This window comes from Eriocheir sinensis, chromosome 28, assembly GCF_024679095.1.
Source record: "Eriocheir sinensis breed Jianghai 21 chromosome 28, ASM2467909v1, whole genome shotgun sequence".
Classification (NCBI taxonomy): Eukaryota; Metazoa; Arthropoda; class Malacostraca; order Decapoda; family Varunidae; genus Eriocheir; species Eriocheir sinensis.
In genome coordinates, this window is record NC_066536.1 from 3,118,016 (window position 1) to 3,135,515 (window position 17,500).

General features: G+C 43.3%; 1 long non-coding RNA gene across 1 annotated transcript in view; it reads right to left on the reverse strand.

Annotated features, from left to right (window-relative positions):
• The window catches only part of LOC127004718 (uncharacterized), a 62,552-nt gene that overhangs the window by 22,210 nt on the left and 22,842 nt on the right, over positions 1 to 17,500 (reverse strand). The window contains exon 2 of the long non-coding RNA XR_007757934.1: positions 13,372 to 13,425. This is a non-coding gene — a long non-coding RNA (uncharacterized LOC127004718). The remainder of the gene's footprint in view (positions 1 to 13,371; positions 13,426 to 17,500) is intronic.

The following is a 17,500-nucleotide window of genomic DNA, read 5'->3' on the forward strand; positions in this document are numbered from 1 at the left end:
CACGGCAGAACGCTTAACCTCAGATTTTGCTATCATTTCCGTAAAGGAACTTGGTGTCCTTCAGTGCCTCAAAGTCAATTTCTTCATCTGTCAACTCGACTCAAATTTCTAAACACCTATCCCTCCTTCTTGGATAACACTCATCTCTCATTTTCTTCTATAATAAACATTCTCGGTCTATCCTTTACACAAAATCTTAACTGCAAACTTCATATCTCCTCTCTCACTATAAATCAGCTTCCTTGAAGTTAGACGTTCTGTACAATCTTCGCCAGTTCTTTTCACACTCTCAGATGCAGTCCATATGCAGGGGCCTTGTCCGCCCTAGATGGAGTATGTATCTCATGTGTGTAGGGGCTCCACACGCACAACTCTGCTAGACAGATTAGAGTCAAAGGCTTTTCGTCTCATCAGCACCCCTACTCTACTGACAGTCTCCTACCTCTTATATTCCGCCGCAATGTTGCTTCTCTTGCTATCTTCTATCGATATTTTCATGCTGACTGCTCTTCTAAACTTGCTAACTGCATGCCTCCCTCCTTCCAGCGGCCCCGCTGCATACAAATTTGCACTCTTGCCTATACTATCCAAATCCCTAATGCAAGACTTGACCAGCATCCTCATTCCTTTATCACTTCCGCTGGTATACTCTGAAACAGCCTTCTTTTGTCTATATTTCCTTCTGCCTACGAGTTGAATTGTTTCAAGAGGAGAGCACTGGCGAAGATTGTACAGAACGTCTAACCTCAAGGAAGCTGATTTAACGAGAGAGGAGATACGAAGTTTTCGGTTAAGATTTTGTTTTACGGATAGACCGAGAATGTTTATTGTGGATGAAAGTGACAACTGAGTGTTATCGAAGAAGAACGGATATGTGTTTAGAAATTTGACATCTCTCCACCCGAAATTGACCTCTCTTCTGGCCTCTCGTTTTTTTTTTTTTTTAGCAGCGTCTAGCGGGCTTTTTGTTGGTTTTTTGTTTATTGTCCTTGAGCTGCCTTCCTCGCTGTAAAAAAAAAAAAAATACTGTCACCACTAACAACTTTTATTTTTCAACTTTATCACTATTGGTATCAGATAACTTGAACATGTCTTTCTATCACCGTTAGCTTAACACACACACGAAAAAAAAAAAAAAAAAGCTTGGTTGACATTTCTCAGAACCACATACCACCATTACCACCATCACAACGACCACACCACCACCACCACCACCATTACCGCCACTTACACATTCAGTTAGTTCTGCCAGCACGACCATTACCTTCCCCCAACTTCATCACCATCACCACCACCACCACCCACCACCATCACAACAACACCATCAACACCTCTGTCGTCGTTTTCTCGTTAGCATCTTCGGTGTTGCGTTCGACAAGATGTGAAAAAACTGATCCAGACATTCTCTCTCTCTCTCTCTCTCTCTCTCTCTCTCTCTCTCTCTCTCTCTCTCTCTCTCTCTCTCTCTCTCTCTCTCTCTCTCTCTCTCTCTCTCTCGTTCTCCCTTGGGGACTTGTTTTCTCTTCTTTTTTCTCCACTTCATCTCGTTTGTGTCTACGACTCTCTCCATTCCAAACTTTACTCTCTCTCTCTCTCTCTCTCTCTCTCTCTCTCTCTCTCTTTTTCTTCGTTTTCTCACCCCCTCTGTCTCTTCCTGTTTTCCATATTCCTTTTTATCCCCCTTTGTCGTTATTCCTTCTTTTGTTATTTCTTGTTTCCAAAGCTTGGCATTCATCCCTTTTCTCTGTCTGTCTGTCTGTCTGTCTGTCTGTCTCTCTCTCTCTCTCTCTCTCTCTCTCTCTCTCTCTTTTATTTCCTCTTCCATACCTTTATGCCCTTTGGATCCCAGCTTCCCTTCCCCCTCTCTCCCTCCCTCCTCTCTTATCCCTTCCTCCTCCCTCCCTCTTCCCGCCATTCCCTCCCACGGCCTTGACCTAACATTCCTTTCCTTTCACCTCCATTCCCTTTGAAGTTCCCCCTACCTTCCTCCTTTCCTTAATTTCCTTACTCCTCTCTGTTTGTCACAATTTCTCCCTACCTTTGCTTTCCTCTCTCAACCTCACGAATGTCCTTTCTTTCCTCGTCTTCCTTCGTCTTCCCTTTCCCTTACCCTCCCTCACTTTTAGTTTACCTCGTCTTTCTTCAGCTTATCTTTAAATGCCTCTCTTCCTCTTTTCTGCTTATTACCCTCTAATTTCCTTCAACTTCCTCACTATTTATTACACTATGTAACAAAATTTTGACATTTTCTTGTTCCTGAGCGGAGAGTTTTATTTCCATTGCTTATGCCTAATGTAAATGGAGAACACCTCTTTTTCTCTTCAAACTTTCCTTTTGTGACCTGTGACCTTTCATCATTCATCGCTCCAGTGCCACACTGCCCTGAGCTCCCTATACCCACTTCGCCAGAGGGAGAACAGCCATCCGCAGAAGAGAACAGAAAATGGAGGGAGACGTTGAAGATCCAGAATGCAATTTCAGAGGTGCAGTTGGTGAGAGAAACCCGTACTACCCCAGACAAAGGGATCTCAATGACTTGATCAGAGATCTTGGTCTAAAAAAGTCAAATGCCGAGCTTGTGACATCTTGGCTCAAGGAGTGGAATTAGTTATATGAAAGTGTGCAAGTCGCAATTGATAAGCGTCGTCAACATTTTTCACTCGTCAAGATGAGCTATGGCTCAACCACAATGTTTATATCCAGCTCGTGTGATGCAATCAAAACAGCCTGCAAGCCCAATGAGTGGTGCCTCTTCACTGATAGCTCATCCAGAAGCCTAAAAGTTGTGCTGCCCATTAACAGGAATAAGTATCTGTCTCTTCCCCTGCCTCATTCGGTGCACCTCAAAGAGGAATACAGGAGTTACAAGTGTTAAGGCTTTGCTTGAAGCCTTGAATTATAATGAGTGTGGCTGGGAAGATATCGGAGACTTCAAAATGGTAACATTCCTAATGGGTTTCCAGGTAGGATTTACCAAGTTTCCATTATGTTTGCCTTTTGGACAGCAAGGACGCCGCAATTCACTACCACAGGAAGCACTGGCCACAACGGACCTAGTTATCTGTGGGGATCCCTGATTGCGCATGTAAAATTGAATCTTATAAACACTTTGTCACAGGTCTTGATCTGGAGTCTGCAGCTTTCAGGGACCTTCGAGACTTCTTTCTCAAGCTGTCTGAGGAATAAAGTCAAAGCTGGTGTCTTCGTTGGAGCATAAACAATGAACATCCTGGGGTGCCCATAATTCCCCAAGAAGCTTAGTAGGAATGAAAAAAAGATGCTTGGGACAGCTTTATTGCAGTGGTTAGGGGCTTCTAGGGCAATTTACAAGGCCGAAAAATATGTTGTTCTGGTTGAGGTTTAGGTGAAAAACTGCTGCAAAATGCACTTAAGAAATAACACACAACACAGGCACAAAATTTGGGTTAATGGTGTAATTTATCTTACCATCTCGCCCTCAACCTTCTTTTCCTATCTCATCCTCTCTCCCTACTTTCGTCTCCCTTACCTTCATATCTTGCTTTGTACCTCCCTTCCCTATTTCCACCCTCCCTACCCCTACGATTTATCCTTTTTTTTCCATTCAGTTTTCTGTACTTTGCATTCCTATCGGCACATTCCCTCTTCTTCTGTTTCGTTCTCAGTCCTTCCCCTTCTTTCACCATTCCTCTTTTTTTTCCATTCCTTTTCGTTCACTTTGCATTTCTTAGCAAAACCCCATCAGCACACTATATATTTTTTACTTTCTTTCCTTCCCCCTCAACCTAACTTTTTCTTCCCGTCAGTGCTGTCAGTCCCTCTATGTTTTCTTTCTTAAGTCACATTTTTCATTCTTTTCCCTCTCCTTCGTATTTTGTTTCAACCAAATTTTATACTTTTCTTCCCTATTTCCACTCCGCACCCCTTTTTCTTTCCATTCCTCTCTTCTCGCTGCATCCCCTTCTCTCTCCATCCTAATTCTTATGTCCTCCAGTGGCGCCCATCCCTTCCTCCCTCCTCCTCTGCCTCCTCTACACCCAGAAAGACAGCGGGATGCCATAAACCCTTCAAAACAACCCCTTCTTAGCCCGTTTTTCTTTCCTTTGGGGGTGGGCAGACGAGGGAATGGGTAGCCGTGGGCACTCTGGGGTCTGGGTAAGCTTGGGCGTGGGTAGTGGGTGTGGGTAGGAGTGGGCGTGGGTAGTGGGTGTGGGTGGGAGTGGGCGTGGGCTGGGGTGGACGTGGGGGCAGGCGTGGCCCAGAAAGAGTTGGACGCTATCACTGCAGTCCATTTTTGTCTCTCAAACTCCAATTTCCTTTCCTCGCGTCCCTCTGTCTTCATCATTTTTCCCTCTGTTCTGTTGCAGTCTTCCTCCTCCTCCTCCTCCTCCTCTTCCTCCTCCTCCTCCAGTTACCTTCTTTTATTCCTCTCCTCTCCTCCCTCATCTTTCTTCTTCATCCTTCTCTCTCCTACTTTTGTTTTTGTGTTTCTCCCTCTCGCCGTCCTTCTTATCTTCCTCCTTTGTTTCTTATTTCTTTTTTCTTTCTTTCTTTCCATTTGAAGTGTTTAATGGTCTTGGCTTTCTTATTTTTCTTTTTTTCTTAATTTTCTCTCTATGTTTTTTCCGTCTTCTTCTTTTTCTTCTTCTCCTATTTTTATATTCTTCTGTTTTCCTTCTCCTCCTCCTCCTCCTCCTCTTCCTCCTCCTCCTCCCTTCCTTCTCGGGTATCTTACGCGGGTGACGGGGTTTCTGTGTGTGTGTGTGTGTGTGTGTGTGTGTGTGTGTGTGTGTGTGTGTGTGTGTGTGTGTGTGTGTGTGTGTGTGTGTGTGTGTGTGTGTGTGTGTGTGCGAAAGAAAATATCCGTTCTCCATTCCGATATGTGGGTGTTTTCTTGTCATTTCCTCCCCCTCCTCCTCCTCCTCCTCCTCCTCCTCCTCCTCCTGTTCCCTCCTCCTACTACTCTTTATCTTTTATTATTGTCCTTCATTATATTCTCATTCAAATTCTCTTGTCGTCGTCGCATTTTTCTCCTATTCTTCTTTCCTCCTCATTTCCTTTTACCACTCACGTCCTCATCGTATTTCCTCTTCCTCCTCACGTTCTCTATTTTTTTCTTTTTACTCTCTCTCTCTCTCTCTCTCTCTCTCTCTCTCTCTCTCTCTCAATAAATCTTGCATGCCCACCGCCCTCCGCCGTATCCCATTTCTCTCTTACATTCCTCCCTTTCTCTCCCTCCCTCCCCATTTCCTCTTTCCTCTTCCCTTTCTCTCCCTCCCTCCCCCTTCCCCCTTCCTCCTCCAACCTTTCGCTTTTAAAATTTCGTGTCCTTCTAAATCTTGCTGTTGTTGACTTCATCTATCTTATATATTTTTCTTACCCTTCTTTTCTTTACCATTTTCTCTCTCACTCTCACTCTCACTCTCTCTCTCTCTCTCTCTCTCTCTCTCTCTCTCTCTCTCTCTCTCTCTCTCTCCTTTATTTTGAGATCCTCCAATGCTCCCAATTAATTTCCTTGCTCGACTCTTTCTTTCTTTTTCTATGCGTTTTTTTTTCTTCTTTCAGTTTTCTTCTCCTCCTCTTCCTCCTCCTCCTCCTCCTCCTCCTCCTGCATCTCTTCCTTATTCTCTCTGTATCTTCGTCATTTTATTTTTATTTTTATTTTGTCGCTGTGCTTCTTTTCCACCTGCTTCATGTTGTTGTTGTTGTTGTTGTTGTTGTTGTTGCTGTTGATTTTCTACTTAATTATCTACTTTTCTTCTTCTTTTTCTTCTTTTTCTTCTTTTTCTTCTTCTTCTTTTACTTTTCTTTATCGTTTTTTCTTCTTCTTTTTCTTCTTCTTATTCTTCTTCTTCTTTTTCTTATTCTTATTCTTATTCTTCCACTTCTACTTTCACTTCTTCTTTTATTTCTTCTTTTTCCTCTTCTCTTTTCTTCTTCTTCTTCTTCTTCTTTTTCCTCTTCTCTTTTCTTCTTCTTCTTCTTCTTCTTTTCTTCTTTTTCTTTTCATTTTTCTCTTCCTCCTCCTCCTCCTCCTCCTCCTGCTCCTCCTCCCCTTTCTGCTCCTCCTCCTCCTCCTCTTCCTGCTACTGCTACACGGCCAGCAGAACCTCGGTAAGTAACGTCGCGTCTGTGTCCGCGGCAGGGAACACGGTCTTCGCCGCCGAGGAATCTACTCCCAAAGGAATAACACGCTGGAAATTGGTGCATCGTGCGAACAATATGTGAAAATTTACCTACACAAACGGCTCCTGCTTCTCCTCTTCCCCTTCCTCTGGCTTCTACTCCTTTCCTTCCTTCCTTCCTTCTTTCCTTCCTTCCTTCCTTTCCTTGTTTTTTTGTCTTATTTCCTTCCGTCTTCCGTTTTTCTTCCTTCCTTTCTTCCTTCCTTCCTTCCTCTGGCTTCTGCTCCTTTCCTTCCTTCCTTCCTTCCTTTCTTTCTTTCTTTCAGGTCTTTCTTTTTCTTATTTCCTTCCGTCCTTCTTCCTTTCTTCCTTCCTCCTCCTCCTCCTCCTCCTCCTCCTCCTCCTCCTCCTCCTCCTCCTCTTCTTCTTCTTCTTCTTCTTCTTCTTCTTCTTCTTCTTCTTCTTCTTCTTCTTCTTCTTCTTCTTCTTCTTCTTCTTCTTCTTCTTCTTCTTCCTCCTCCTCCTCCTCCTCCTCCTCCTCCTCCTCCTCCTCCTCTCCTCCTCTTCCTCTTCATCTTCCTCCTCTTCCTCCTCCTCTCCCTCTTCCTCTTCCTCCTACTCCTCCTCCTTTTATTCCTTTTTTCTCGATCTTGGAGTTGCTCATTATAAAACTTCTTTTTTTTTATCTTCACTACCGTCTCTCTGTCTGTTTGTCCTCCTCCCTCATTATCCCTCTTCTCCTTGTCCTCCCTATTCTCCTCCTCCTCCTCCTCATCCTCATCCTCATCCTCTTCCTCCTACTGTTTTTTCTTACTTTCCGCTTTTTTTCCTCTTATTACCTTTTTTTTTCAGGTATTGTCCCACTTTCTCACCTATTCCTCTTGGCCTCCACTTCCTCCTCTTCTCATTCCATCTTTACTCTCTTCTCCTTCCACTGACATTTCTCATTTTCCATTTCTCGCTCCATCTCTTCCTCCTATTCATATCTTATTCCATCTATCTATCTAAGTATCTACCTATCCACATCTCTCCTCGTATACATCCTCCATGCTTTCATTACGTTGTGTCTCTCTCTCCATTCCCTTCCTCTATCCTTTCCTGCTCTCTGTATAACCTTCCTCCCTTACCCTCCCTCCTTCTCCTCCTTCCCCTCCTTTAATCTCGGCCGCCAGAGGGCTCTCAAGACATCACTGGCGAGACGTAGCTAATAATCTGCACCTGAGGCCGCCTAAGGTGTATGCGGGTAATGCCAAAGGGTGAAGGAGGAGGAGGAGGAGGAGGAGGAGGAGGAGGAGGAGGAAGGAAAGAGTAAGGATGGAACGAGGAGGAGAGAAAAAGTGGTACGATGTGGAGACGAGATTAGGAGAGAACCAAGGCGAGGTGTGATAAGGGAATTGAGTGATTAAGTTCGAAAGGTGAGGCGGAGGAGGAGGAGGAGGAGGAGGGGCAGGTGAGGTTAGGAATGGGAAAGAATAGTTAAGAAAGAATAATAAAAGGAATATATTGCGGAAGGAAGAAAAGGAGGGGCTGGTGAATGGAATAAAAGGAGGAAAGAGAGGGTAGATAGTGAGGAGAAATGATGATGATGAATAAGTCTGAAAAAAAGAGTACTAAAGGATGGAGAGCAGAGGTGAGCGTGTGTTACCGGGAAAGTTGAAGGAATTTCGCCTCAATAAAAGATCAGACAGGGGAGGACAGGTGGGTTGGGAATGAGAAAGAATAGTTAAGAAAAAATAACAGGAGGGGATATTTTAGGAAGGAAAAGGTGGAGGAACTGGTTTAAAAGGAGAAAAGAGAAGGCAAAAAGAGAGAAGAGAGAAAAGAGACGGGAGATAATAAGGGATAATAGGAAGGGATGAGAAAGGAGGACTGCAGGATTAAGGTTGGGAATTAGACAGAATAGTTAAGAAAGGATAGGGAAGGAGATATTGAGGGGCAGAGAGGACGGAGGGACTGGTGAATGGGATAAAAGGAGAAAGAGAAGGCAACAAGAGAGAAGACAGAAAAGAGACGGGGGATAATGAGGGATAATAGGAAGGGATGAGAAAGGAGGACTGCAGGGTTAAGAGCAGAGGTGAGAGGGTGTGTTGCTTGAAAAATTAAAACAATCTCACCCCACGAACTATATCAGACCTTCGCATACTGCCACAACTCACTCCTTGACTCTCTTTCTCTCCACAAAGCTTCGATATCGTGCAGCTCTTTTTGACCTAATCTTTACTCTCAAATTACACTCCTAAACAAGGCTAAAAATCTGGCAGTGTCTCCTTGTATAATCAGGTAATTGCCCGTTCAGAGGGAGGACTGGTTCAGCGGGGTGCTCGGTCCTCCAAATGTTCGCTGGTTTTCTTATTGCCGACGGTTTGTCTTGTTTAATAGCAGGTCCAACTAGCCTGTCTTAGCATCATCCCTCTTTTTGGGGGTCTAATTTACGCGTTCAAATGCTACGTCTTCCACAGCCCAGCGCAACATTGATAATTCGACCTCGTTGTGTCTTACGTTTTCTCCAGTACCTGCTTGAGGGATATCTACTATTGAGGGTACTTTGGGCACTCTTCTCTGATTTCTTTTATAGGAGAAGTGCTTAGCAGGGCTTTTTGTTTTCACGAGCAACACTGGGAGCGTATTACTGTATTCTCTTTTGGTCACACTCTGCCAGCATCCAATCTAATAAAAAAAAAGCTAAAAAGATTATGAGACGTTATTCCCTTGAGATGAATGATTCCTTTACTGTAATAAAAAAATAATGAGGAGGGGGTGTGGTAGGGTGGATTAGGAAGTCGTGTTGTGGAAGTTAGTGGAATGGTGAGGGCAAAGTAGAAAGGCCATAAAGTGGAGTGTGTTTAGATGGAATGGCAGACTGAAAAGGAAGAGCAACGGGGAAGAGGAATATGGAAAAGTGGAAAAGCATGCTGAGGGAGTGAGTATGTTGGAGGAAAATGTAGAGAGGACATGGAGGGGAGTATATTTATAGATGGAATGACAGATTGAAAAGAAAAGATAACAGGGAAGAGGAGTATGGAAAAGTGGAAAAGCATGCTGAGGGAGTGAGTATGTTGGAGGAGTATGTAGAGAGGACATGGAGGGGAGTATATTTATAGATGGAATGACAGATTGAAAAGAAAAGATAACAGGGAAGAGGAGTATGGAAAAGAGGATATTTGGGGAAGGAACAGCAGTTTTAACCCGGTAGCAGTGGGGATCATGTTTCTTAATGGTCCCTCTAAGCGAGAAAAATGAGAAAAAATCACCCCTCACACAAACCATTTCAGAATACATATCAACGCATTTGTGATCAGTTTATGAATCATCTATTTTCGGGGGTTTATATCAAGGCATAAATTTGGCCCGTCGCTGCTACCGGGTTAAGGAAGTAGGATGAAGAGGAAAAGGATGAGGAAGAGGAATATGAAAAGGAGGATATTTTGGTGAGAAATAACATGTTTGAGGATATAGGAGAAAGAGTAGGAGGAAAAGATATATGTAAAAGAGGATATTTTGGGAAAGAATATGTTTGAGGAAGTACGAAAAAGAGGAGAAAGAGGAAGAGGAAAAGGAATATGGATGGGAGATGTTTCCAGTCTGATTGAGGAAAGAGAATAAGGAGCAGAAAGGAGCAGTAGGAGGAGGAGGAGGAGGCGTTTGAGAAGAAGCAGCATGCATATGAAGGGAAAATGCTGGCTTCTCTCTTCCTCCTTCCTCCTTCAGTCCTCTTGGGTATAGTATAGTATCAGTGGCGCCTCAAGGACGTTCACCCCCGCCGCTGCTCACGAAGAAGCGGCGAGAGAGACCGATGAGAGGGTGGTATTTGTGACCTAAGTCTGTGTTTTGAACGAGCCCTCATCAGAGGCGACTCCTTCATTGGGGATCTCTCAAGCTTGCTGACGAGATGAAATTACATGAAGAGAGGGTGCGAGAAGTGTGTGTGTGTGTGTGTGTGTGTGTGTGTGTGTTGGGGGGGGGGGGGAGAGAGAGAGAGAGAGAGAGAGAGAGAGAGAGAGAGAGAGAGAAAAGAAAGAAGGAAAGAAAGAAAGGGAAAAAGGAAGAAAGAAAAAAGGAAGAAAGGAAAGACAGAGAAAAGGAAAAAGAAAACAAAAAATATATGACTTCAAAGAAAAAAATAATAAATTCACCTCTAGCGACAAAGATTTCTGTACGAGGTGAAAATGAATGTTCTTAAAATATCACGAGACGAGGAAATGTTGTTGCGACCGGAGAGAAATACGAACTGCGGGAGTAAACATCAAATACGGAGGTGAAGGTAAGATACGCATTTCTTTCCAACGGCACAACGCTTCTCCCTTACAAAATAGATGAGAAAAATATCAAATAAGGAGGTAAGGGCAAGTATTTTTTTCCCAACGATACAACGCTCCTCCTTTACCCAAAAAGATGTTATTTATGCAGAACACGAATATGAACGTAATTTTCAAGCGTACAATGATCCTCCCATGCAAGAAGAAAAATATGTCACCTGATTAAACAGGATCAAAGATACACACCTCTGTCTTCTTTTAATTAGCGCAAGAGCATCCGTATACCTTGAGCCTTTTTAGTAATATATATAAAAATGATCATATGCAAGTAATAGTAGTAGTAGTAGTAGTAGTAGTAGTAGTAATAGTAGTAGTAGTAGTAGTGGCAGCAGTAATAGTAATAGTAGTAGAACCTTCCCTCCTCCACCCCTTTCACAGGTAAGCTTGGGAACAAAGAGTCTTCCGAGAACTGCCTTGCTCTCCTCTTTACACGAGCAACATTGGGAGCGTATTATTGTTTTTCTATCTTGGCCTCGATCTGCCAGCCTCCTCCGCACTTAAAGAAAATAAAAATAAAAAGCTAAAAAGATTATGAGACGCAAACCCGGGAACTCAATTATAAGGTGCAGCACTTGGGAATATTTTGATCTTTTTTTCTTTTTCTTCTTTTTTTTTTTCCTGGTGGGTCTTTGTCTGCCTTCCTTGTTTACCTTCTGGTGTTGAAAAAAAAAGTAAATGTATATATAAAAAAAAAAATCGGAACAAACACGGCAACGCATCACGCAAGTCTCTCTAAAACACAAGATTGAACATAACGCAATACTCTCTCGGGCCTTTGTGCCTTTTTTATAATTATGTTTATCCCCCGGACTATCTCATTATCCCTGGAGAAAGAAAATAACTAAAAAACGGAATTAACATAAAAGGTGTTTTAATGTCAGGGGGAGGTAGTGAACATGCAGTCTCTCTCTCTCTCTCTCTCTCTCTCTCTCTCTCTGTTTTTTTCTGTTTTTTTTCTTTTTTCCTTCTTTCTTTCCTTCCTTCCTTCATTCATTCATTCATTTTTTTCTTCCATCCTTCCTAACTTCCTTTTTTCTTTCTTTCTTTCTTTATTTATTTCCTATCTTTCTTTATCTCTCTCTCCCCCCCTCACCCCCCCCCACACACCCACACACACTCACACTCACACACACACACACACACACACACACACACACACACACAACAAACGTGCATCCCCTTGACGGCGGGCACACACGGGGGCGGCAGGAGCCAAGGCCGCGCAAGGGAGGGCGCCTCGCAGGGTCACTACGGTCACGACTTCGAGCGGTGCAGGACAGTAAATGTGCTGCAGGAGCCCCTACCTGCCCGCCTATCAACCTGCCCACCTGCCCACCTGCCTGTCGTCCAATCAGCAGAGTACCTCACCTCATGTCCCCTCACTTCACCCTCGTCTCCGTTGCCACTATTCCCTTCACCTTTTGACCTGTCCTTCTCAGTTCAATAAGGATAGTTACTTCACCTCATCTCTCGTCTAATACTCCGCCACCATTATTCCCCTAATCTTTCAACCCCTCCTGCTCCGTCCAGTCAGAATAGTTACCTCAACTTATCTCATCTCACCTCACCTCACCTCACCTTATCGCACCTTGCCTAACCTTATTTCCCCTTGAATTACTTTAACCTTACCTATCCTTATCCCATCTCACCTCATCGCACCTTGCCTAACCTTACTTCCCCTTGAATTACCTTAACCTTACCTCACCTTATCCCATCTCACCTCACCTTACCTCACCTTATCGCACCTTCCCTAACCTTACTTCCCCTTGAATTACCTTAACCTTACCTATCCTTATCCCATCTCACCTCACCTCACCTCACCGTATCTCATCTTGCCTCATCTCTCAATTCACCTTATTTGGTTCAGCTCCTGTGCCCAGTCTCACTCTACTCTTTTCTCTATTTATTGTGTTACTTATGTTTCGTCCCTTAACCCATTTCACCTCACCTAACCTTACCTTACCTTATCTCATCTCGCTTTACCTTAAATTTGGTCCCTTAACCCTCCTCACCTCACCTAGATCTACCTTACCTTATTCTACCTCACCTACCCTTACCTTGCCATATCTCATCTCGCTTTACTTTAAATATGGTCCCTTAACCCTCCTCACCTCACCTAAATTTACCTTACCTTATTTTACCTCACGTAACCTTATATTACATTACCTTATTTTACCTTAGCTCTCCGTACGTGACCTTATCTAGCCTTACCTTTGTTTCCTTACCTCTCCTCACCTGTATTCAACGCACCTTTCCGTTCCTCACCTCTCCTCTTATTGCCTGCCTTCACCTCCCTCCTCTTTCATAACGTTCTCTTCCCCTTCCTTTCATCATCACGTCTTCCGTCCCTCACCTCCCCTTTTATCATGCTCACCTCACATTCCTGCACTCGTATTATCTTCCTTTCATCCCCTCTCCCCTCGTATTACCTTTGTTTTCTTTATTGACCTCACACAGCTTTACCTTTGTTTAATTTTCTTCCTTTCATTCTCTCACCTGTCTCCCTTACAATGATTTTTTTCAGACATCTTTCCTCCCCTCAATTACCTTTCATTTTTTGCTGAATTTTATATTCCTACACCTTTGACTCTCTCTAATTTCCTTTCTCCCCCTCCATTACTTGCCTATCTTATTTTATCTTCTCCTGAATCATCTTTTCTCCAATATGTATTTCCGTTCTATTCTTCATATATCCTCATCTCTTTTTTTTCTTTCCTCCCCTCCTCTCCTGTGAACTTTGCTTCCATTACTGAACCTCACCTTCCTCCCACTAACCCCAGCCCCATCTCCTTACTTAGTTTTCGTTTCACCATGTCTTACCCTTTATGTAACCTCTCAAAAAATCAATCTTACTTGTCTTTTCCCTCATCGTATCCCGTCCTTCAAAATACATCTTTCCCCCGCTTATTATTTCGAACTTATTACACGAATAGAAGCGGTTTAGTGCTTACCTACGGGACGAAGGGGAGTCAGCAGTCAGCATCAGGATTTCAGAGCACTTGCCACTGAAACATGAATGGAAATCAAATTAATACTGGCAGTCTTGTGTGGAAAACAAGCTAAATATAATGGATATGAACGAAAAGCAAAAATAACTAACTAAATAACGGATTTATTTACTAACCAAAGAAACAATAAACGATTAAACAAACAAGGCAATAGAAAAATAAGTATACAAACAAAGAAAACTGAGGTACATAAAAGGAATACCCCATTTTCTTTTACCTGGACCATTCTTCCCTGTGCGTCAGCGATCACAACCATCACCACCACCACCAACAACAACAACACTACCACCATCACCACCACCACAACCTTTACCCAATCTCAACTAAACCGCAAAAATAAAACACATCAAAAAAACTAAAATTTCTTCCCCAACGTAAACACAGGAACAACAATCCGCAGGAACCCCAACCAATCACCGCCACCATTGTCCGTCCTGCCCCAAAACACCGGTATCTTCCCGTCGCCCACACCACCGCCCACCAGCCCTCACGCTCCCCCTCCCTCGACCACCACCCTCACCACGAGCAAGATAACGAGCTGAGAGAGTAAGAATCACCGTGCATTATCTAACAGGACAAACACAAGAGGATTTACGCCCCTTTCTACCCACACGAATACCAGCTACGCGTCCTTCTCGTCGTCATCAGCTTCCTCCTCCTCCTCCTCCTCCTCCAAGTCTGCATCCCGTTTTTGGTGAATTGCTAAGACTTCGGTGGCTTTAGATAATTTGGAGACCATTGTTAAGGAGAGGGAAAAAAAGCTGTCCCAACACACACACACACACACACACACACACACACACACACACACACACACACACGCTGCCGCAATCACTGCAGTGGGGAAGCTAACCACAGTGTTTGGCCGGACTGCATGGAAAAATGAAAAAAAAACGGGAAGGTGAACAAACGAAACAAATATGAAAGAGATAAAAGGTGGGGAGGAAAACAGGGCATGAAGGAGCGAAAAAAAAAAAAAGCCAAGAAGACAAAAGGGAACTCTGATCAAAAATAGGTGGAAAAAAAAAGCCTGGAGGAATGAAAGAAGGAGTGAATCACGCAAGAAAACACACGAGTTAGGAAAGAAAAACGGAAGAGGAAAGTTAATTAAAACATTAGTTCAAGGCTGCGAAGTCATGTTTAAAAGATGGTGGTGGTGGTGGTGGTGCTGCCGCCGCCGGTACCTGATGGAAGGGTTGTCGTACAGTCATAAACACCATAAAAAGGTTTGAAAATATATGTGTTTAGGGCGCGCTGAGGAGTGTATGCATGATATTTTTCGTGTCAAATGGCCTCCTAAAAGATAATGGAATGGTGGAGCAATATTGGGTGAAGAAAGACGACGACCACGAAGAGGAAGAGGAAGAGGAGGAGGAGGAGGAGAACGGGAAGGCGAAACAGGACAAAAGTGAAGAAAGAGATGGACGAAAAGAAGAAACAGGAGAACGTAGAAAAGAAGAAATATTATTGGAAGGAAAGAACACAGTAAAGAGATGCAAGGGGGAAAAATGAGGAGGAGAAAGAGTAAGCAAAACAGGACAAAGATGGACGGAAAGAGAATAAAGAAGAACGTAGGAAAGAAGAAATGTTAGAGGAGGGGAAGAACACAGAAACAAAGGTGGAGAAGAAAAAGATTAAGAAGAGGAGAAAGGGAAAGCAAAACAAAAGAGATTAAAAAAGGACGAAGGGAAGAAGAAATGTTAGAGAAAAGAAAGAACAGAGGAAAGAGGAGAATAAAGATGAGGAGGAGGAGAAAGAGAAAGTAAAACCAGACGAAGGTGAAGAAAGAGGTGAACGAAAAGAGGATATAAAAGAGGGAACGAAAGAGGAGAGGTAAGAGGAGGAAGGGGAATAAAAGGAAAGAATCAGGGACGAAGGAGACGAGGAACAGAGGAAAGAGAAGTAGCCCTAATACGAGGAGGAGAAGGAGGAGGAGGGGGAAAGGTGGGAGGGGGAGGAGGAGGAAGGGAGGGACGAGGAGGTGGAGGAGTGAAATTTATAAGACAGGTATGAGAGAAAGAAGATAAAAGGTACAAAGGTATGGAACGAGGTAAAATATGGAATTCAATAAGGAAGAAGGAAAAAGAAGAAGAAGAAGAAGAAGAAGAAAAAAGAAAAAGAAGAAGAAGAAGAAGAAGAAGAAGAAGAAGAAAAAGAAAAAGAAGAAGATGAAGAAGAAGAAGAAGATCGAAAAATAAATAAATATAGAAAAAAATGATGCCGAAAAAAGAAAAATGAAATACAGAAAACTACAATGCAGTACGATGTAAAATCCACATCACACAAATTGAGAGAGAGAGAGAGAGAGAGAGAGAGAGAGAGAGAGAGAGAGAGAATCGATTATAAACTACACAAGCTTGAAAACGAAATAAAAGTTACCGGACAGAAAAAGAGAAAAATGGAAAGACAATACACAGAGCTCTATTAATAACTCTCTCTCTCTCTCTCTCTCTCTCTCTCTCATTCAGGGGTTAAGAAACTTGCTATACGAGGAAAGACTCAAACAGTTAAACTTGCATTCTCTAGAAAGGCGAAGGGTGCGTGGAGACATGATCAAGGTTTATAAGTGGACGAAGGGCTTTAATAAGGGGGATATTCATAAGATTTTGTTGGTAAGAGAACCGGGTAGGACACGTAGTAATGGGTTTAGACTGGATAAATTCAGATTCAACAGGGACATAGGCAAAAATTGGCTTACTAACAGAGTGGTGGGTGAGTGGAATAGGCTGAGCAGTCATGTGGTGAGTGCCAATACAATTGTCACATTCAAAAATAAATCAGATAAATTCATGGACAGTGATATTAGGTGGGGTTAGATTCACGGGAGCTTAGGTTCCAAGGAGCTGCCTTGTACAGAGCTACCGGCCACTTGCAGACTCCTACGTTCTTATGTTCTTACTACGTTCACTCCTGCTCCATCATAATAATAAAACAAGAAACTAACTAAAAAAGAAAAAAAAACACCCCATGAACACATACACACAACCACATCTACCACACCTTCACATCTACCCTCACCTTCCTCACCCTCTTCTGCTGCGACCCGTATCATTGTTGAATTGCTCTCTCTACCCTAATCAGATGCCTTCCAAACCCACCGCAAAAATTACAGGTGGGTACCAGCCGTGCCCGCCCATCCACCGAGTCAGCCGCCCCCGGGCCCGCAGAACAGACTCAGAAACCCAGCGTCTAACCATCATATAAGGAGATAATGAAGATAGTCAGAGATAGATGGGAGGGAGGTGTTATTAGTTCAAGGAAGGAGACGATGGTGGTGGTGGTGGTGGCGCTGGTGGTGTAGGAGTGTAGGGAGCGACAGAAGAAAAGAAGAAAGGGAGAAAGAAGCATGGAGGCTGGTTGTATGAGTCTTAGGAGGAGGGAGGTGTTATTACTGAGAGGAATAAAAGGTGCTAGAGCTGGTTTGCTGTGATTGTGTAGGAGGGGAGAAAAGGAAGGAAGAAAGAGAGAGACGAAGAAGCGAAGAGGTTGATTGAATGAGTCTTAGGAGAAGGAGGAAGGTGTTATTACTGCAAGGAAGGAAATGATACTGGTGGTGATGGTGGTGGTGGTGGCTGTGTAGGAGGAGAAAAGGGATAAAGAAGTAAGGAAGAAAGGAAGAAAAGAATAAGCAAGGAAGTTAGATGTAAGGGTTTTAATATCTGTGACACGTAAAGGCGGTCGGGAGGTAAATTAATGGGGGAAAAGATGGAATAAGACTGTATGAGGAGGGATAAAGACAAAGATGAATGCGGAAGGGAGATGAAAGAGGATGGCCGCAGTGAAGGAGGGTAATGAGATGTATGAAGGAGGGTGAGGAAGACAGGTATACAGAGGAAAATAGCGTTAATTGATAAAAGAGGTGGAGAGAAACAAAGAGCGACAAAAAAGTGGTGCAAATGGAAAACGAAGTGGTGGGAAAAAGAGAAGAGAGGAGGTAAAGAAATGCGAAAAAAATTTATACATTGAGGAAGAGAAATGTCAGAAGGAAGATGAATATAGCGAAAAGAGGAAAAATCGAACAAGAAATGGAGAGGGAGAAAAATGGATTGATTATAAGCGTGTGTGTGTGTGT